Source organism: Petaurus breviceps, unplaced genomic scaffold, assembly GCF_028583685.1.
Source record: "Petaurus breviceps papuanus isolate PSGF00001 unplaced genomic scaffold, PetGlider_PUasm1.0 90977, whole genome shotgun sequence".
In the NCBI taxonomy this organism is placed as follows: Eukaryota; Metazoa; Chordata; class Mammalia; order Diprotodontia; family Petauridae; genus Petaurus; species Petaurus breviceps.
In genome coordinates, this window is record NW_027187391.1 from 9,257,615 (window position 1) to 9,280,986 (window position 23,372).

Sequence of the window (23,372 nt, forward strand, 5' to 3'; positions counted from 1 at the left end):
TCACTGATTTAGTTGAGCATTTTATTTTCTATGCTGAAAAATTTCATTTTTCTACTGAGGGAGAAGTTGGTGTCTGTTAGAAAGAATTTCTGTTCCATGAACAAAAAATACTCAGTAAGAAAGGATGGGGTAGGAATGATTTTCTCTGCTTTAGTTTTTTTTTCTTTCAAAAATTGAAAGTATCCCAATTGATGCTACCTTTACCAAGCTTTTGTCTCTGGAAAAGGAGAGAAATCTTGGTAGACCTTAATATAAAAGAATGAAGAACTGTATCCTGTTCTAAGAGGAATTTGTAGAGCAGGGGGTGCTAATTGCTGAGGATGAAGGAGGTAAGAATCATCAGCTTTCTTTATTTCTGGGACTTTCTGGTTAGGGAAACAGCCTAGAGATCTCCTCACTTTAAAAAGACTCAGTAATTTCGAGGCCTAGCAGAGGAGGTGGAACAGGAGTCATGGAATTCCCTCTTGAGTGAGCTGGAGGTTTCCATTGCTTTCTTCCCCATACTAGAGAACTGGTCTTGTTCTCTTACGCATTTTTGATTATTCATTTTTTCTGTTCTTGTTGGAGCCCCTTGTTTATTATTAGTCTTGTTATTGTTTTAGAATTATTTTCTTTGTCCTACCCCTTTTGTTATAGTGATAGCAGCATCCCATTCTCCCTATAGAAACCTGTTGAGAAATTTCCTCTATCTGATACTGAGGAAAGCTTAGGAAATGGAAGAGCGGTTGGTAGTTTTAATTGTGGAAATGGAACCATCACTCTCCATGCTTTGTGGCTTTGCACATGGGACTTTTGAAGGTAGGGTAGAAATAGGGATTCGTCAACTATTATGTATTAAAAATAGATTACAGCATTCAGCCTGGAATTAGGAAGACCCGAGTTCAAATGAGATCTCAGACACTTATTAATTGCATGATGCTGGGTAAGTCACTTAACCTTCATTTGTCTCAGTTTCCTCAACTAAAAAATGAGGATAATAACAGTACCTACCTCCCAGGGTTGTTGTGAGGATCAAATAAGATATCCTTAGCCCAGTGCTCGGCACATGGGTACCTGCTTAATAAAGACTTGATCCATCCCTACAACTTTACATCAAAGGTATTTGTGGACACATCATCTTCCCAGTAGACTGTAAGTAATCTCCATGAAGGGAGGATATTCCAAGTTCCTAGCATGGTCCCTTGTACATGATAAGTGCTCAGTCAGTATTCCCAGAATATATGACTCCAAATATTTGACATGATCTTATATGCAGATAGCACAGTGGACAGAGTGTTGGCTTTGGATTCAGGAATCCTGAGTTTAGCTCTGACCTCAGATAGTTACTAGCTGTGTGACCCTGGAGGCAAGTCACTTAATCCTTCATTCTTCACTTTCTTCATCTGTAAATGGGGATAATAATACCCACATATGTAACTGCCAGTAATGGCTACAGACTGATCAAATCTGGAAAATAGTGGTGTAATTTTTTAGCTGTAGGAGTCTGATTGACCCACTAAAATTTCCCACTAACCACAGTAATGTCACATTTCTGATACACCCAATGGCTGTATTAGTAGCCAGAAGTAGGGCAACTTGGCTTTCAAAATGCTACTTTGTGCCTTTCTTATGGCAACGAATGCATACTACTTTACATCAAAGGTATTTATGGACACATTATCTCTCCAGCAGACGATAAAGTCCGTGAAGGCAGATGTTGTAAGTATAAAATGAGATAATATTTGTAGAGTGCTTCGCAAATCTCAAAGTGCTACAAATAATTTAGGAATCAATTTGACACATAACTATGATACTTTTAACTGATGGAATGAGCCATTTTTCTAGACATGTATTGTAAGTATAGAATCTATATTCTCTTTGATGTTTTGAAATAACTTATACTTTAAAGCAAAATGGTATTCTAAAAGAGTTAAATATACAAAAACCAGAAAAGGATTAATGACACTATATTTATTAAATCTATTTTATTTTATATTTGAATAGAGCTTCATATTTTTCTAAGTCCTCTCCTGTACTTCATATTATTTGATGTTCATAATGACTCTTACCAACTGTGTGACAGTGGACAAGTTATTTAACACAATCTCTCAGCCTCAATTTCCTCATCTGTAAAGTGCGTATCATAATAGCGCATATCTCACAAGGCTTTTGTGAGGATCAAAGAAAATAATGTAGGTGAAGTGCTTTATAAAATATAATATTTATGTTATATTTTAATTATATAAAAAATATAAAATATAATACTTAAAGTATTAAGTAAATGTTAGAGCACAAGTTTAGAGTAATGGCTATTTCATATTCAAAGTTGTATGCATGTGTGTATGTGTGTGTGTACACACATGCATGTGCATTTCATATGCCTTATGGCAACACAGGCTGCCAGAAAGGTGAACTGTGTCTTTGTATCCTCAGTACCATGAACAGTGCTTTGTGCAAAAGATAGGCAGAGTTAATGTTTATTGAATGAATAGTTGAATGAATTAAAGGATAAATGAATGAGTGCTCCTCTATAATACTGGATTGAACGCAAAGGTGATTCCTTGTTTCCTGTGTTTAAAGGCAAAGCAAAGCAGCATTAGCTTTTAGGTGCCTAGCTCTACCCCTACCTTATTTGATGACTTTGGATAAATCTTTTCATCTCTTTGGGCTCCAGTTCCCTCCCATGTAAAAGAAGGATACTGAATGAGAGAAGCTTTAAGGTTTCTCCCAACTCTGACATTCTGTGGTTCTCTGCTCTCCTGGAGATTTTTCATCTCCAGAGCACAGACAGTCAGTGTGAGACATAGCACATAGTCCTTGGCAGACAACCAACTTGAGAACTTCCATTCTGGTTTTAATCCTGCCTGGTAAACAACATTCTCTTGCCTATGACCAAAACTTCATTTTCAGCACCCATAGCTCATTCTATTCAGACAAAGGATCTGCTGGTGCATACCCAGTGGGTTATTTTTTAAACTGCTGCACATGAATACATGCTGGTGGATGAAAACTGTGGGCGTGATGGGAAACAATCACCTCCCCCTTGAGGAAAATTTAAGTAACCTGTAACAAAAGCAAATTTTACTTTACTTCTCATGTTAGTGTTTCCCTTGCACTATTCCTTTCTTTGCTGTAGCTGAAAAGTCTCCTCAGAGTGAGCAGAGCACTCTTTCCCATTTTTAAAAATCAAAGAAGAGAATATCAGGTGACAAAATGAGCAATTTGTCATTTGGCACATTCTGCCCAAGCAGTAGTAATGTTGCAAAAAAGCAGCTGAAGTGTAGTAAAATCCCAAGCCCCTTCAAATATGTCAGGAAATACTCATACCTTCTTTTCATTAAATTATAGAAACATTAATGTAATAAAATTGAATAGATTTCAAAACAAAAAGAAAAATTGTATAATCTAAAGATATTCCAAAAAGAAAAATTCCAGTGTTACAGTTTGTGCAAAATGTTGAGCATGATTTTTACTAAACAAAACATGCATTCTGTATAGGTATATATATACCTATATGTATAAGAGTGTGTATATATATGTGTGTGTGTATGTATTTATATATGCGTATATATGAATATATATATGTGAATATATATATATATATATATTTATATATAGGCAGCTAGGTGACACAATGGATAAAGCACCAGCCCTGGAGTCAGGATGACCTGCCAGCCTCAGACACTTATTAGTGGTATGATTCTGGGCAAATCAGTTAACTCCCATTGCCTCAGTTTCCTCATCTATAAAATGATCTGGAGAAGGACATAGCAAAAACCACTCCAGTATCCTTGCTAAGAAAACCTTAAATTGAGTCACAGTAAGTCAGATATAACTGAAAGGAACCAACAATAAATATACATATATGTATATATAGGTATATGTGATATATAGGATATATACAGATACACATATAACAGATATGTCCATACATGTTTTTATATATAGTCACTTGTGATTTAAAAAAATTCTTGTCAAAAAATTCCCTTGCTTTAATACTCCATTTCCCACATGGCATAATACATGCTTTTATGTATTAATATATGATTGATTATATGTGTATAGATATGACTAAAAAGTCTATTTGATACCTCAGTGGAGTGTTGGAAGTGATCTTGGATTCTCAAAGGTCATGGCAGCAGAGCAAAACTCTAATAGGTCCTAATAACACAGAAAGACTTTAGGGATATCCTCAGCAACAGCCTGTCTTCAGGAAGCCTTTCCCAATCCAATTTCATTCTAGTGTTTCCTATTTATCCTCCATATAAATTGCCTGCTTACATAGCTTCTTGCATGATGTCTTACTTATTAGATTGTGAGAGATTCTGAAGGGTAGAGACTGTCTTTGGCTTTTCTTTGTATTCCTAGTGCTTAAAACACAGTGACTGGCACATAGTAGGCACTAAATAAGTGTTTACTGACTGACTGCCTGAGTCACTCCATGTAAGCACAGGGAGGAACTTTACCACGAGATTGGCCAGTAAATGATATAAAGTCTTTGTCCTCATTGACCCATTGAAGAGCTAAAGATATACAAATTGACAATAGGTTTCACATGCACACCCTCCTTTTGCTTCTACTATGATGCTTAAGTAGCTTCAGAGAAAAAGGTCAGAGCATGGTAAGAAAGAGGTTTAGACCATTTGCAAATATGGCTATAATTATTGGTATTCTAGGTATGACATTGTTGATTTATTCCTGAACTAAAATACATTCAAAGGGATATTCTTGCTATAAATAAAAGGAGAGGACAAAAAAGAGCTATAGCTAGATGGTAGAGTTGGTTTCTAGATTCTCCTTGAAATTGTGAATAAAGGAATTGGAGTTAGTTTGAAAATACATCTAAGGGCAGGCAGTGCCATTTCATGGGATGTAGGATCATCTCTCCTTGGAGTGTTCATTATGAGGGGAACACCATAAAGACAACTGTAGCTACTTGGCAAAATCCTCTTCCAAAATAAGTCAATAAATACCTTAATATTCCATTATTTAAATGAATGATTTAGGCAGAAGAGAGCATAGTGAAACATATTTTGGAAAATGTATTTTGAGATTAAGCAATGAAAGATACTGAAGGCCAAAAATTTCATGTCTGCTGGTCAGATATTTTATTCAAGAAGAGAGTTGGAAGGTGTAGAACATGATAAACATCAAACAACATGACAAACAATTACCTCATCTTAATAGATAAGAAAGGACATCTTCCAGAGTCCAAATCTTGCCTCAGACACTTACTAGCTGTGTGACCCTGGGAAAGTCACTTAAACATGTTTGCCTCAGTTTCCTCATCTATAAAATGAGCTGGAGAAGGAAATGGCAAACGACTCTAGCATCTTTGCCAAGAAAACTCCAAATTAAGTCATGAAGAGTTGGACAGGACTGAAATGACTGAACAAGAACAGCAACAACAATCAGATCATGGGTCATAATTAAAAGTGAATTAGTAAAAAAAAAAAAAAAGGAAAACTCTGCATGCATTTACAATGTTTTCAACCTGACCTGCTTAAATAAACTGTTGATTCTGAAAATATGGGAAATCAATAACTCAGATTATCATAATTTCTTGAGACATTTATTTTACATATTAAAAAATTCATTGCCACCACAAAGGCCCCAAAGACCTCAGAAACTACTTCATCTATTAGATTTATGATCTCTTAGTCAAATGGAAAAACGTGTTAGTCAAAGAAAGGAAATGAGTTTAGAATCTGTATTCTCATTTGTAAAATATTATGTAAGAGGATGATGGAAGATCATCTCACAAAACATAAAAAGCAGTAGAGAACAAAACAAAATAGAAGAATTAAACCTCTGATTTCATAGGTATAAGGAGCTCCTGGATGAGAAAACCCTAATTCATGCTGGTAACTTTATTGTATTTTATTGTTTTAGAGAACTACTCAAAACATTAAAAGATTAAATGATTTGTCTAGGCTCATAGAACTGGTATGTGTCAGATGTGGGACTTAAAGTCAGGTCTCCCTGTCTCTGAGGATAGTTCTCTATCCATTACACCATAAAACTTGGTGTTAGACTCAACCAAAATAACTTTTCTCCAGAACATTTATAGATGAAACTTGACAGAGGACAAAGAGGCAAAGGGTCACAGATTTGTCAGTTTTTACTGGAGTATATATTCTTAATATTGATAACATTAGAGCCACCACATTTGTCCTCTTATACCTCAGTACCCAACATGTGATAAAAGAGAAGCTACTAAAGAAAATGAAGTCAGGAAAAGTGGCTGGAGAAAATTTATACTGGAGGTAAAAAAGAAAAAAAAGTAAAGGCACTCAGGGATTTTAAAGATATTTCAAAAATCCCAAATCTCAAAGGAAATCATAAAAATCCCAAAGAAAGAATAAAAAATAATATAAATAAAACAAATGAATACAAATAAATAGAAATAATGAAAGAAAATAAAAAAATTACAGACAATATTCACACAAAAAATAAAACAGAGATGGAATCAGTAAGTAGTGATCCATATTCTTGCTTTTTCGTCTGTAAAATTTTATTTTGAGAAAGGTCTATGCATATATCAGGTGAGTTCTTGATAAGAAAGAAATGATAGGGCAATCCCCTATTGTCTGCTGAGCAGGAAGAAAATCAGACTCAGTGGATCTTTAAAAAGGACTGATCCACTCTTAACCTCATACTTCTCTACTCATTTGCACATTGTGTTAATACTCTTCATTGTCTAACTTTGGAGATGTATTGGGGAGAAGGTGAGTATAGACTAATTGCCAACTACACACACGGTAACTAAAGTTCATGTGTAGACTTGGGCAAGCCTAAACCAGGTTTTGTGACTGTGACTGTCTCTTCTCTTTTATCTCTTGAGAACAGGAGACACAAGGCTGGATATGTCCCTTTTGGGATTACAATTGTGTCATATTGAGTCAATGACAAATTGTAAGGGCAATTTCTGCACTGGAAAGAATGACCACCAACACGAGGAGGAGCCAAACTCTTGGTCTTGACTTGTTAGAAGACACTTAAAAGAGTGAAAAGGATCTTTAAAGACTCATCTCAAACGTGGTATGTCCTATGCATGCTAAAATCATGTAAGATTCCTTGATAGATCCTACTGCACAATTTTCCCCAAATGACCCTTTATCAAATTAAGTAAGGCATGGACCAAAACAGGGACACATAGCTAAAGGCTTTTGCCACTTCCTGGGAAAAGTTCAAGTGGCAAAGAAATCCTCTAGGGATGGTGAGCTTCTCCAAATGCTCTTTTTTTTTTTTTTTTGTAGATGGCATGATATTGATCACATTGAGCCCTTGGTATATTACAAGGTCATCTCTGTGAGATCCATGACCAGTCAAAATGGGTCATCTTAGTCATCTGTGCATGGATAAAACAATATGATGAGAGATCCACACATGTAGAATATGTATATATTACTCAGATTATGATAGGTAGATAGACAGTTGGATAGACAGTTCATTTACATATGTCTTTGATTTGCATAGTAGACAATCAGCTGAGCTCAGATTTAGGAGGAGAGGAGCTAAGATATGTTGTAGTAAGGATTCTTGTATGGGTATAGGGTGGACTGGGTAGCCTCTAATGTCCCTTCCCATTTGAAGAGTCTGTGACTCCATGAAAGTAAGGTTGTTGAAATACAAAAGTCTATTTGTAGGTACTACAAAAGCATTGGATCCTGATAATGTAGGGAAGAGTTCCAAAAGAAGAATTAGGAGAGTATTGAAGATAAAACTTAATCTACATTCCACCATTTTGCCTAAGGAGCAATAATAAAGGGTGAGAAGTCGTAAATTTTTATAGCCTTTTTTTTATGGAATGGAATAGGAACAAGTATTTATAGATACTTACTAAGTGCAAAGCACTGGGCTAAGTGCTGAGATACAAAGAGAAAATCATGACAGTCCCTGTTCTCAAGGAGCTCATGTTTTGGTGGGGGAGATAACACATCAAAAAGGATTCACATTCATATTTATTGCATGGCAGGAGAAGAGACCAGGGAAAGGAGCAGAGCAGGGAAAGTATTAGAGTCCTGGGGGACCTTGTGGGTCCCCTACCGAGAGAGTAATGTGTCCAAGGATTAGAGTGAGAATCTGGGATACCTGTAGCAGAGGTAGAGATATATGAGTTAGCATCCAGCTGAGAGTGGGCTTCCATCCTTGTGCCTGTTGAGAATAGGTCAACATGCAATGAGGACTAGGGAAGGGAAAAGCACGTGACTCTCCTCACTGGCAGCAGGTGATCCTGGTCTGTCTTCTTTCAGGAAGGTGGCTGCCTTTTGGTGGACTAGAGTATGGGAGGGGAAGGGGAAATAAATATACGTATACACTTCAGCATATATGTGGAATCCATTTTCTAATTTTTTTCCTTTTGCCTCTACAGGTAAGACATTACATAAACCACACAGGACAGATATAGCTGTTCTAACTTTGACAATCTCCAGGGAATAAGATTCTATTTTCATTACTTGTTATATTTAGGAAGATTTTCTTTTTTCTTTTTATTTCTTTTTAATTTATTTTTTATTTTTAAAGCAATTGGGGTTAAGTAACTTGCTCAAGGTTACATGGCCAGTTATTTTTGTGTGGGTGCTAAGTATCTGAGGTCAGAACCAATCCCGGGTCTCTTGACTCCGGGGCCAGCATTCTTACTCACTGTGCCACCAGGTAGCCCCTAAAATTCTTTTTTTTTTTTTTGCTTCTTTTTTGGGGGAAGGCAATTGAGGTTAAGTGACTTGCCCAAAGTCACATGGCTAGTAATTGTGTCAAGTGTCTGAGGCTGTATTTTAACTCAGGTCCGCCTGACTCCAGGGCCAGTACTCTATTCACTGTGCCACCTAGCCACCCTTATTTAGGAAGATTTTCATCATTTGATCTAATTTCTTACTGAATTTAGGCTCTTTTCTTTGATGGGGCTTAGTGACATTTTCTGGCTGTTGCTGATGAATAATTGAAATGTCTGGATGAAGAGTTACTATTTCCACCTTGGCTATGTTATAACTCTAACATGGAAACCCAGTTTTATTATTTACTCCAGGGCATGTTGAAAGATACTCCAGAACTTGGGGAAGAGATGGGATTCTCTCCTATCCCCAAAGCATAGCACTGAGGCTACTGAAGCAGTATAGGGAGGTGGAAAACCCTGGCAATACCAACCTCAGGTAATATGGTGGCCTTGGAGTCAAGAGGAGAACAGAGATACTGCAGAATTAGAGATAGAAATGACTGGAGTTAACTGTACTTTGGAAGGTAAAGGTTACTAATACTTAATTTCAGAGGATTCATGATTTTATTCGTGCGTATATTCCTTCCACTGATTCAGATAACAACCTTTCTATACCTTAAAAGACAGTCTTCATGAACTGATGTAGTTGAAAAAATCCCAATGGTCAACCCTGTGATGATGAACATTTTTCAAACTTTTTCTGGTTCTTGGACAAGTTTATACTAATGGCATTTCAAATTCAAAGCCTTTTCAACGTGGTAGGACCTAGGATAGTATATGATTTAGAATATGAAAGGATCTTTAGAGATCAAGGAAATACAAAATCTCCTTTTGGAGGGACCTCGAAGTCTATCTATATCTGTGCTTGAAAAAGAATCCTATCTAATGGACAAGTAGTTCTCCACTTTCAACTTGGAAGGTCTTCAGTGAGGGGATAACCGGTGACCTCCTTAGGCATTCTATCTTTAGGCAGCATGCTGTAGCAGATGGAGCGCAAGACTTGGTATGAGGAAGGAATGAATTTGAATCCTACCTCAAACACTTATTAGCTATGGGATTTTAAACAGATAATATAACTTCTCTCAGTCTCAATTTCCTTATCTGTAAAGTAGATAATAGCACCTACCTTACCAGGTTGTAAGGATCAAATGAGATAATATTCAAAAAATACTTTGCAAACCTCCAAGTACTATATGTTAGCTATTATTATTATTATTACATTTGGATAGCTCTTATTGTTAGGAATATCCTAACAATAAGAGCTATCCAAATGTAATAATGTCTTCCCTTTTTTGAAAATTAAGACAATATTTGCCTGCCTACTATACTGTAGCATTTCTACTGTTCTCCTGATGTTTCAAAGGTCATTGTCAGTGGCTCAACAATTGAACTGGTGACTTAAGTTCATCAAAGGGGGTGAGATGCTCTCTTATTATTTTCCTAAATATCTTGGGTAGATCAATTTTCTATTAGCCATTTCCTCCATCTTTTCCAGTCCAAAGACCATTCTCTTTGTAAAGAATACAGATGCAAAGTAAATGTTGAGTGGCTCTACCTACTCTTCATCATCACTTAACCATAGTCCCATTCACCCTGGGCTGTCATCCCATCCCTTCTTTTATCCTCTTTTCTCCAATATAGCTAAAAACTATCCTTTTAGTTGTCTTTAGCTTTCCCTCTCAGTCTTAGATTGTTCTGAGTTTTCGCCCTCCTGAACTGTTCTTGCAGGATTGGGTCATATTTTTGTACTCATCTCTATTACATGTCCTGCTTTCATCTTCTGTACGTGTCTTTCAAAAATCTCGGAGAGATAAAATGTGTCCCATATCATTTTCTTATCTATTTCATTTAGACAACTCCCGCTTTTCCTCCTCAGTGGCATTATTTCTCTCTATGACTTCAAAATATCATTCCTGAGAGCTTCCCATTCCTCCTGTGCTGATGTCCACTATAGATTTTTTACTTCATTTTTTAGTTACCTATCCTTTCTCTGAACCTTTTAAAATCGACTCTGCTCAAACTAGGGTCTATGTCAAACTGAAAAGCTTTCTTCTGCTCTGTCACATACACTAACATGCCATGAATACTTCTTCCCAAGGTTCCCATTGTTTCCACCCTAGCATCCAAATCTTTTAGTTGAAAACTACTGATTTTATAGATGAGGAAAGTGAAGCCTAGAGAGATCAGGGGAATTTGTCTGAGATCAACAAATGTAGTAAGCAACAGACTTGGAAAGTTGAAATCATATCCCCTGATTCTATATCCAAGGATTTTTTCCCCCTAAACCAAGCTGATCTACACAGACCTGAACTCTGTGGGCACAAGACTTTAGGAACCTTGAAAGTTTCTGGTACAACATGATTAGACATTAGATTCATTGAACAGAAAAATAGCTCTCATTATTATGTGCTTTTCATCTAACCCTCACAGCAGCCTTATGAGGTAGCTGGTATAATCATTATTATTCCTATTTCATAGCTAATGAAATGGGTATAGAAGATAACTACTATCACATAGCTAGGAGTTACAATGCCAGGAGTAGAGCTTCTGATCACAAGTTTTCTGACTTTTTCCATGGGGATCCTAGTCCTTAGCAACTTCAGTGAAAACCACGATGCCATAAAAACCGGAGGTCATAGCCTCACATGCCCTTTCCCTCAAATCATAACCATATGCCATTCAATTACAATCCAAGTATACTGCTGGCAGGCTATAAGCAGGAGCTGGATGTCTGAAAGTGGTCCTGACTTATGGGTGCCTATATCTTAAAATGGACTTTTTAATTGGAAAGATTTAAAAGAGGTAGCTAGGTGGTGCAGTGGTTAGAGCTCTGGACTTGTAATTATGAAGACCCAAGTTCAAATTCAGCTTCAGACACTTATTAGTTGTGTGCAAGCTTGGGCAAATCATTTAACCTCTGTATGCCTCAGTTTCCTTATCTATAAAATGGAGATCATAATAGCACCTACCTCCCAGAATTATTGTGAGGATCAAATGAAATAATATTTGTAAAGTATACATGGTAGAGGGTCTGGCACATAATGGGTGCTTAATAAATGATTGTTAAAAAACCCCAACACTTTGCCTTAGACCTTTTGCTGCTGTTAGATGTAATGACAGCAATCACCCCTCCAGTGGGGCTTCCTCAGTCGTTGGTACCACCTTATCCTGATGTCCCTCCCCCACTGCCAAGGTTATTCGTAAGTGATGAATTGCAATAGTGCCCCTAGGTAATTTGCCTTGCTAGTTGGAAGGATAACTTTACCTTCCTAATTTTACTCTCAGCTAGCAGTGTGTATAGAGATAAGAAAGAGAAGACTTTCTCTTTTAGTTTAAAGCTAGGTTGCCAATCACTATACATGTGTTTTACCTTTTCTAGAGAGTCTGAAACTAGGGTGACAAAATAAGGAAAAACCTTCTATCTTTCTTAAAAACAAACAACAATGAATTCAGTCAAGGCATGTACTATAATAGAGTCACCCGGAGGAAGACAAATCCTATTTTATTTCAAAAACTTGAGTTGTTCCAGCTCAATGACTCACCAGGTAGCTTCAATCAAGAGAGTACTACTTTCCATTTTAATTCTCCAACTCTTCCCAAAGCCCAAATGCTCCATCCCAGGATGATTCTGACTTGCTGCCCTTGAGAATGACCCTTCTGTTGTACTGTGTTTAGGTAGCAATTCACTGAGCTCCTCTTAGGGCAGGGTTTACTTCCCCCCCAACTATTTTATAGAACAGAATGCATAGTTCATCATGGAATCTGTCAATTCTAGTGTTTTTTTTTTTGTTGTTTTTGCCAAAAAGAATAAGTAGTTGGTAAATCTGACAACTATGTCAATTTTACCCTTAAGAGTCATGAAAGCTCTTGGTTACATACAGCCCTTTATATTATTTTGAGGTTTCCACTGGTACATAAAACACAATGCTTTCTTCATCTGCAAACTGTTTGGCCTAAGATTTAAATAGATCAATATCACACCTTCTGAAAACTCCTTTCAAAGACCGAGCTGAATGAGTACCTTCCTAAGAGAGTGAGGACATCTCAGACTATATGTTCTGTAGACATTTAAAATTCGACATAACCAGAACTGAACTCATTTTCTTTCCCCTCAAATGATTGTCTCTTTCTAACTTTCCAATTACTCATCCTTCCAGTCACACAGGCTCACATCCTAAATGCTATCCTTGACTTCTCTCTTTCTCTTTTACCCTCATATCCAGTGCATTGCCAATTTCTGTCAATTTTATCTTTGTAACCTCTGTTTTCTATGTCCTTTTCTCTTTTCTGTGCCCTGGTGTAGGCCTTTATCCAGTCCTCACGACTGGATTGTTGCTATTGCCCTGTTGGATGGTCTCTGTGTCTCAAGTTTCTCCCGACTTAAGTCTGTCTTCCACTTAGCTTCCAAAGTTACTTTTGTAAAACACGGGCCTGACCATTTTATATCCTTTTATCACCTACAGGATCAAATATGAAATCCTCTGTTTGGCATTCAAAGACACATAACCTTCTCCTGCTGTGCCGAAAGGAGCGAGACAAAAGATCCCTGAGAGTAAAATTTGGAAGTGTCCTTTATTTTCCACGGGACTGCCTGGGTCATGCCCAGATCAGACAGTGCTCTGCAGGGACAATATGTCGGTTTTTTAAAGGGATTCCACACAAGCAGAAACTCGCAGAGGCCAAGAACAGTGATTGGTCAGTATACACCTGGAAATTCCCACTGGCGCCAAGTCTCCCTGACCCAGAAGCCCACTCACCTCTGTGGAGGTGTGCTGCCTAGGGAAGGGCCCAAATCCGTTGGGGGAGGGTGGAACTGACCTGGTAGTCTGCTCACTTCCCTGAGGGAGGGCTGAGGTTGGGGGATGGGAAAACCAGGCACTACACTCCTTTCAAACCCTTCACCCCTTCCTTCCAGCCTTACTCCTCATACCTCCCCATGCACTTTGCAATCCAATGACATTGCTCCCCTGATATTCCTAGAACAAGACACTCTATCACCTGACTCTATTTATACTAGTTGTCCCTCATGCAATTTCCCTTCTCATCTTTTTTTTTTTTTTAAAGCAATTGGGGTTAAGTAACTTGCTCAAGGTTACATGGCCAGTTATTTTTTGTGTGGGTGCCAAGTATCTGAAGCCGGAACCGATCCCAGGTCTCCCGATGCTGGGCCGGTGCTCTACTCACTGTGCCACCTGGCCGCCCCTTTCCCTTCTCACCTTGGCCTCCTCTAAGTCACAGATAAAATCTTACCTTCTCTAAGAAGTCTTTTGTGATCAGCCTCATTAGTCGCTCCTTCTTACTGCTGTATGTATCCAGTTTATCCTGTATTTAATTTCTTCATATGTAGCTGTTGCATGTTGTCTCCCCCATTAGACTGTGAGCCCCTGAAAGGCCAGGGCTGTCTTTTGTCTTTCCTTGCATCCTCAGCACTTAGCATAAGACCTTGCACAGAAGTAGATGTTTAATGAATGTTTATTGACTGGCTAAGGATTTTTTTTTTCATGGGCACAGGATGCTCCCTTTGAGAATTTCCAATGAAAACACCTTCTCGTTGACTTACAGACTTAAAAAAAAGTTGACTAGAGAACTAATAGGGCAAGTTACTTCTTTAGGGTTACATATACAGTAGGTGCCCTGAGGCAGAACTTGAACCTAGGTCTTCCTGAATCTTAAAAAAAAAATTTTTTTTGAGGCAATTGAGGTAAAGTGACTTGCCCAGGGTGACACAGTTAAGTAAGTGTCTGAGGTCGGATTTGAACTCAGGTTCTCCTGACTCCAGGGTCATTGTTCTATCCACTGCACCACCTCATTTCCCCACTGTTTTCTTTCTTTTTTGTTTTGCTTTGTTTTGTTCCTTTGGTCTTCCTGCATCTGAGGCCAACTCTCTATATCCTATCTCTTGTTGCTTCTGAAACTGAGGTTACAAGAGTAAATACAGGATTTTGTTGTGAATTTTAGGATGCTGACATTTATGTTTTAGCTAGGGTTCATATGCAATTCCATGTTCTCACATTTCAAATAGATCTGGGATCTCATTTATTTGGTTGCTCCCTCTGATGATATAACTTGCCTCCCCCATCCATGCCTACCAACCTATGCAACTCTTGTCCATTCCTCCCATAAGTTTGTCACAGGAGATCCAAGTGTTGGGGGGAGGAGGTGTATCTTCCTTGATAACATAGAAGATGTCCATTGATTTGCAATCACATTTGCAATTTCACTGCAGCAATTTTTTTTCATTCCTACATTTCTTATGACAAAGGTGAGCAGACTATAGCCCAAAGGCCAAATCTGGCCTAACACCTTTTCTTATGCATAGCCTGTGAGCTAAGAGTGGTTTTTATATTTTAAAGTGCAATTTAAATACAATATGGATTTGCCCTGTGGGTTGTAGTTTCCTGACTTTTTTTTTTTATGACATTCCTTACACTGTTTCCTCTGCATACTTCCATGTTTGTAATGAGCCTCAAGCAGCCTGCCACAATGTGGTTCCTACCTTTTCAGTTTTATTTCTTATTACTTCCCTTTCTGACCCACTTTACTGTTGTTGCACAGGACTCTTCCATTTCTGGAATATTCTCTGTCTCTGTCTCTTTTTCTCATTTTCTGTCTGTCTCTTTCTCTCACCTCTCTCTTTCTCTTCTCTCACCTTTATCTTGTAGGATCTTTATTTTCTTTTAAGACATGATTCAGATTCCACTTCTTATGTGAGGCCTTTTAAAAAAATTCCTCTCCATTAGTTCTCCTGTGTTTTGAAATTACTTTCTTTTGTATAACCTTTATATTTTTATTAATGTGATACAATCCGCATGATACTTTACTAGAGATCTCCTTCCAGGTTGATAACAACTAATTTACTAATTAACTAATTAAACTAATTTGATTAACTAGTCTTTGGTCCAGTCATTCAACCAATTCTGGATTCATTAATGTACTCTGGCTCAAATGTCTTCATCTGGTTATAAAAGATTCCCCTAATAGAATGTAAACTCCTTGATGTCAGGAACTTGCTAAGGACAGAGAGACATCAGAAGTTTGATTATTGTGTGATGAATCATCCCTCCTTGAGGGTAGGACTGCTTCATTTTTATGAACCCACTGCCTAATATGATGCTTTGCATATAGTAGGTGCTTGGCAAATTTTTGTTGAATGGAATTATGTTTTTGGTGCATGTTTTGTATTCTTCCAGTAGAATGAATGCTCCTTGAGGACAGGTTTTGGTTTTTTCTATTCCCAGGGTTTTACCCAGGGCCTCCTATGTAGTAGACATTTAATCAATGTTTGCTGGGTTTAATTAAATTGAATTACACTTCTGAACCTGGAGTTTAGTGGCAACTGCATTAACATGAAAGCCAAACCAAGACTTTGGAGGGCATTGCTCAAAGTAGCTTTCAGGGATTAAGGATGGTATTATTCCAAGTAGTTCTCTCTTTAAAGGTTGAGGCAAAGTCTGTACTGTCTATGGATTGTGTCTTGCTACAAATTCTGTAATGTGATGTTATCATAACCTTGCAGGTATTCACACTCAGAAAAATCACAACATTATCTTTTCCTCAGTGTCTCCTTTTCTAAAGTCAGGATTTTTACCCATCACCTGACATTTAGCATTGTGTTTAGTGATTTTGGGGTGACAGTTCTGCTATGAATTTTATTTGAATCTCCAAAGAGGAGAAAGAAAAGCTAGGGCTCCCTCTGAAGTGTCTTGGATAAATACTTCTTAAAAAGCTGGTCTCCATTCTCTTCTCCTTCACAAAGCAAACAAAAAACAACCTGATATCTTGACAAGGAGAAAAAACAATAAGGGGAAAAATGACTTCTGCAGCACTACTAAAATTACCCTGATACTTATGGAGCCAAATATACCCTTTGCAATTGAAGTCTTGAAGAGTAGAGTTCCGGAAACCAAGATGAACAAATTGACAAAGAGGGCCAAACAGTCAATTAACCTGTGACGCAAAGCCTCTCTTTGGTTCTGAGTAGCTGATGACGTTTAGGCCCTTAATGCCCTAAGCAAGGGCGCTTTAATTCTCTCCAACCCTATGGCTCCTACCAGGAATATTTCCTTTGGATGTCACTTCCTTTCCTAGGGAAGGCAGAAATCTCTCTGAATTGCTCTCAAATGGTTGCCATGGGAACATCTCGACATAGTCATTATTTGCTCACCGTTGCCAACTATATTAAGTCAGGAGACAGAGAATCAAAAATCAAGAAGAACCTTCTATAAGTTCACCTACTTTTCAGACAATTGTATTTATCCTTTCTAAGTTTCCTTAACAAATTCATTGCTTCAGCAATACTACAACAAAGTCTTTTTCCTGCTCTCCTTCCAACACTTTTTTCTCCTTTAAAAATACTTTCTGCTTAGTTCAAAAATCTGTGATTATGTAAGAACTCAGTCTGTCCAAGTAGATCACAACTCCTTTAGAACTTAGAAGAGGTTTTAATTGATTTTCTGTGGCCAAAATTATATAATGACCAAACTTCTGGTGTTATCTCTCTGTCTTTAGCAAGTTCCTGCCCCCAAGGAGTTTACATTCTATTCTATTGGGAGTATTTTTTACAGCCAGAGGAAGTTATTCAAGCCAGAATACAATTAGGATGAATTCAGAACTGGTTGAATGACCAGTCCCAAAGATTAGTGGTAAATTGGTCATCATCAGCCTGGAAGGAGATCTCTAATAGAGTGCCAAGGGATTATATCAGATAAGATGCTAGCACTTTTGTAGAGCCTATACTCAAATAATTTTTTTTCTTGCCTAATCTTGTGCTCTAACCTCATAATCTTCAGGAACCCAAGATTATCTCCCTAAGAGGATGAGGCATTAAAATGAGACTTGAGTTAAGGTGCCCACAAATAAAGGAATCCACCACAAGTCATCATTCTGTCTATAGAGCTTTGTATTTGTATTTGTAAAATGTCTTAGCACATTATAAAATAATCCATTGCAGTTTTGTCTACTATCCCACGTCTTTACATTTTAACATTTATTACATCATGCTTACTTTGGTGGATCAAATTTTTAATCAACTGGTAATTTCATTAATGAAGCTGTATCACTATGCAGCTAAATCTGGAATCAGAAATCCCAAGTTTCAATCCTGTCTCTGTCACTTACTGCTTATTATACCTTGGCAAAGTCACTTAGCTTCTCTGGTCCTCATTTTCCTCATTTGAAAATTAGGATGTTGAATTAGATGATATCTTTCCAGCTCTAAATCTATGGTGCTCTATGGGTATTGCTTCATGGAGTGCATACTACAACTCATCCATGCCTTCTTATCCTGTGTGATTCTTGTTTATATCCAAGTATTCAATGATTAAATGACTCTGCAATCTCATCAGTTTAGATGTTAGCTCTAATGATGCAGCTAGTAACCTGCCTATCTTTTATACACATGCATGACCTCCCATCCTTTATAATTGTTGCTCAAATTCCTCTCATAAGTTTGCTCTAGGGGGGTCTACTCAATATGCTGGAGGCCTTCCTTGTTTTTTCCAGACATGCTGAAGATGCTAATGTAGCATTTGGGCCGTCTGTATCCCTTACCACATGACCACTGGATCTTCTTTTCCTATCATACATTTTTTCTGATGACATCTCTTATTATTCCCATTGCTAAATTTAATTCTGGGCTCAACTCATTATTCACTTGTACTTTCTGTCCTAGATATATGTACTGATGGATAAGCTCTATAGGTTGTCCATTCAACTGAAGGTCCCTGCCCGCCTCAACAATAATTTCTACAAAGAAGGTCTTTGTATCTCTAGCACTTGCCAAATATAGGTGATTAATGTTAGTTGACTGATTTAGCCTTATGCCAAATGTTATCGTTTCTTCCCCCATAACGTATATTGCATCTATCCTATCCCCTTTTCTTTATTCACACAGCCACTTCTCTGGTTCAGGCCTTTGTCACTTTTCACTTGGACAATTGCAACAGCCTCCCAATTGGTCTCCCCCTTCTTCAATACATCTTCCACATATCTGTCAAAATGATATCCCTAAATTATAGACACTTCACTGCTTGCTAGACCCCAATAGCTCCTTATAACCTTTAGGATCAGAAAGAGCCTTTTATTTGTATTTTAAAGCTCTTCACAAGTAGGACCCCAACATACTTTTCCAACCTTATACATTCCTCCCCTTAGTGCATTATAGAGTCTGGTCAAACTGGCCTTTTGGCTGTTCATTGTACATGACTCTTTATTTCCCATCTCTGGGACTTTGTACTAGCTGCCTCCCACTTCTGCAAAGCATTTCCACCTCACAGCCACTGCTTAGAAATCCTTTGTTTCCTTAAAAAAAGAATCTACTTAAGCACCACTTTCTGTGTGAAGCTTTCCCTACTCCCCTAGCTGCTAGTGCCTCTCCCCCATGTGTTTTGCATTTATTTTGTATATGTTTTATTTATGTACATATTGTCTCCCCCAATAGAATGTAAACCCCACGAGGACAGAGATTATTTCATTTTTGCCATTTTTGTATCCTGAGTTCCCTTCACTATATCTGGCGTATAGTAGATGTTTAATAAACACTTGTTGATTGACTGACTGATTTATTCCAAGATCACCAGCCATAGAGCAAGCACCAGTGGAAGAATGTTGGTTTTAAAGAGATGGCTTTTTGTTGGAGATAACATCTTGGGTTCTTTGGAAATGTTTCATGCTTTCTTGATTGCTTGCTTCTTTCCTCTTATTCAGTTCTGGGCCCTGCTTGTCCACATCTGTTCATGAAGAATGCCCATTGTTCAACACTATGCTATGCAGCTGAAAGCAATAGCATACTTGGTTTGTCCATCAGTACACATATTGAGAATTGATGTCATAAAATGCAGCTGAAGCATAGCTGTCTGGGACTAGAAGAGATGCTTTTAGTAGCATACATGTGCCTGCTCATGCACACACACACACAACACACACAAACACACACCTGTCTTGCCAGAATTGTCAAAGGGTGAATGGAAAGCCAAACTGATTCCTTAAATGAATGCTAATCCCTGTAGAACATAATGGAATTCACATTGTAAATAACCTATTGTTTTTTCATGTAATGCACGGTCTATCCTTCTAACTTGCCAATAAGGTAGAAGGTGCCATAAAGGCAGATCAAAGTGAGAAAAAGAGGGGAAAATGCCTTGGAGAAGCTGATCAGGTGATTTAGATACTGTTTTTGCCACCCTCTTCTTCCAAAAAAAAAAAAAACAACCAAACCAAACTCCAAACTTTGGGAAATTACTTTGGAATCACAGAACTATAACATTTTAGATCTGGAAAAGATCTTAAAGACAATCCCATCCAATTCCATTACTTAATAGCTAGGACCTGAAAGCCTTTGAACTCCATTTCATTCAAAATTTTGGGGTACATAATCAGTTAACACCTGTCAACATGAAAAAAAATTTCTTTAAAAATGAACTGCATACTTAGAATTAGTCAACACAACAAACATGATGCCCAAAAAGCTAACAAGGTTTAGGCTGTATTAGTAAAAACTCACATGTGTAGAACAAGGGAAGATATAGTCTTATTGACCTCACTCATCAAGGCATACCTGTATGATTTTGGTCAGTTTGGGATGTCACATTTTGGGAAGGATTTTTAAGAAATTGGAGCATATCCAGCAACTGACATTTGTTAAGCACCTACTCTGTACGAAACATTAGGTTGGGGTTACATAGAATATGAAGTTTTTAAAAGATATAATCTCTCTCTTCAACTTACAGTTTAGGGGAAGAGAGATAAAGATAGCTAAAAAGTAGTATTACATGACAAATGCATTAGAAGGGAATGAAACAAAGTGATATATGAAGGGAAACGCCATTATAACCAGGGAATCAAGGAAAGAAATATGACTGGGTTGGCAAAAGGACTGGAACACATGTATTGCAGGGGAACTGTGGATGGATAGATTGCAGAACAAAAATTAGAATTATTTTTCTTGGCTACTAAGGGAAAAATTAAGGAGCAATAAATGGAAATTGTGAAGAAGCAGATTCTGATTAGATATGAGGAAAAACTTCCTAACTGGAGTGGGCTGTCTCAGGAGTTATTGCATTCCCTATCTTTGGAAGTCTTGAAAGTAGAGGCTGGGTGACCACTGTCAGAGATGTTTCAGAGTGGATTTTCGCTCAGATTGGGTGTCAGCTGGCTGACCTATGGAGTCCTTTCCATCTCTGAGATTCTACGACTCTAAGCATTTACTGATTGGCAGGGTCCAAGATGCTATGAAATAACTGCAACTGTAGGGTAACTGTAATTGTAAGTAAGAGTAACTATAACTGTAGAGAAGGAAGATAGTATTCCTTGCTCTACAGAACCTGACAATCTAGTTGAAATTGCAAAGAATATACTCTTTAAAAGACTTAAGACCTTTCTATTTCCTGAATGAGTTTGAGTTAAGACAGTACCAAATCAACATTTAACTGCAGTGAAAGAGTGATCAAAGTGTGGTAAGGTTAATCAGTGATGGCTTCCTGAAAGAATTTAGTTTTGAACTGGTATTTGTAAGTGATGGAGACAAAAGTTGTTGGAGAGGAAGAGAAAGGGCAACCTAGGTGGAGGAAAAGACCTTTACAAAGAACCAAAGGTTAATGATGCATTGTACTACATGCCTCTGTACTAGGAAGGAAGGAATAAGCATTTATTAAACACCTACTATGTGTGATGCCTTGTGTTAGGCCAACAAATATCATCTCATTTAATCCTCACAACAGCCCTGAGAAGTAGGTGCTATTATTATCCCTATTTTATTGATGAGTGGGCAGACAGAGCTTTTTTGCCCAGGGTCACACAGGTAGTAAGTGTTTGAGTATGGATTTGAACTCAGGTCTTCTTGACTCCAGGACTAGTGCTCTATCTATTGTTGCTATTATCTGTTATGTTAGGTGCTTGGGGATGATACAGCATTGTCTTGCTGTCATTAAGTTTAAAATATCATAGAGAAAAAAAGATCCAAATGTACCTTCACATATACGTCATCCTTAGACAACACAGAGGCATACTTCTTCCATAAAGAGGCAATTATTTGTACTGGGACCCATAGCGAACTGGGTCACGGGGACTTAGATCCTATGGGGCAAGTGAAAGAATCAAGTAATAGGTGGAATAAATACTTTCCATTACTTGTGGCATACTCAATATGTCATTCAAATTTAGCATGGAGAAAGGAACTGAAGAATCAGAAAACAGGTTAAGTATGCACTGGCTAATTAGATCACTGGTGGGCCAACCTGGATGGCTGTCATCATGTGCATTGCCAAAGCCTGCCTTCTAAAAGCTTATAGGAAATATATATATATATATATATATATATGTATATGTATGGATATATGGATATATACCTATATATAATATTAAATATACATTACTACATGAATGTATTTTATATAAGATTATCCATAACCTTTTACCTTTATCACCATATTTAACTAGATGACTTAAATATCAATGACTGATTTTTTAAAAATTTCAAAATGTGAAAATAATTTCAGAGCGCTTTGCAACTACTCATAGTGTACCTATGGGGATTTATATAATTCTTTCATGTATTACATGTTGTATATTCTGCTACATGTGCTATAAGGCTAATTTTGAAAACAAGGAAGAGGACTGCTTGGTTTTACATCAAATGGTTTGCAAAGTGTTTGTCAATTTATTTTCCCTCTCCTCCTCCTTTTTCATCCCTCCAAATGGCTTTGGAATGAGTTAATTTCAGTCATTCCCTAGGCCAGGGGGGTGTAATGGGAATGTAAATTTTTAAGATCTTCCCTGCCCCTAGGCTAAAGTGCACCTGGACCCTGGGGTGGGAGGCTTGTTTTTCAGTAGATACTTCTTGATTGGCCAGTGAGTCAATAAGGTTGTTACATTCTCTGAGCCAGGAGAAGGCTATATAAGCCCTGATGTGTAGCTTTGTTTTGGGGCTCACTTTGAGACATGTTCTGTGATTTGATCTGGACTCTGGGAAGCCGTTGTTAAGAGCCCCCCAGCTTTGAAAACCCAGATGTTGAAACCCAGATGTTGATTTGGTATGGATGTAATGGTTGGACAGTTTGGTAACTGTCTACTTGATCTGTTTCTCTGTCTTGATAGTTCTGTCTGTATATTCTGAAGTTCGGGGTGCTGACCTTTTTCCCCTGAACTAGGTAAACAATACATATGTTTGACTGATTAAAGTAAGCTTGTTAATCCATTTTGAGTTGCTTTCCTTTATCAAAGCAGATCTAAGAACCTGTGTTGGCAGACACCCTGGGGACCCTGGGGTGCTTGCCGCTACAGGGGGCTTAACCTTTTTTGTGTTATGTATCCTATGGCAATCTGGTGAAACCCTACTGACTCCTTCCTAATCAGATACATATACATGTGTATATGCACATATGTACATACACAATGCACACATGCATACACATATATGTAATATATTTAAAATTAATAACTAAAGGAAATGCCAGATTTTAATTAGGGGTTAGTGAACATAAAGATATAATTTCTTTTCCCCACCCAAGTTCATGGACCCTCTGAAATCTATTCATGGATTCCAGGTCCCTTAGACTGTTCCAGTGATGTAAGGCTTCTGAGATAAATTTTTTTTCACTTGAAGATAAACAGGATAGAAATATGTGGACCTGTAACTTATGTTCCAAAAAACCATTTTCTGTCATTGTATACAACACAGTCC

The 23,372-nt window shown here is 37.7% G+C and overlaps 1 protein-coding gene across 2 annotated transcripts in view; it reads right to left on the bottom strand.

The window, feature by feature from the left end:
- PDE7B (phosphodiesterase 7B) overlaps positions 1-23,372 on the bottom strand; it is a 475,247-nt gene that overhangs the window by 83,537 nt on the left and 368,338 nt on the right. The gene's annotated exons all lie outside the window — the stretch shown is intronic.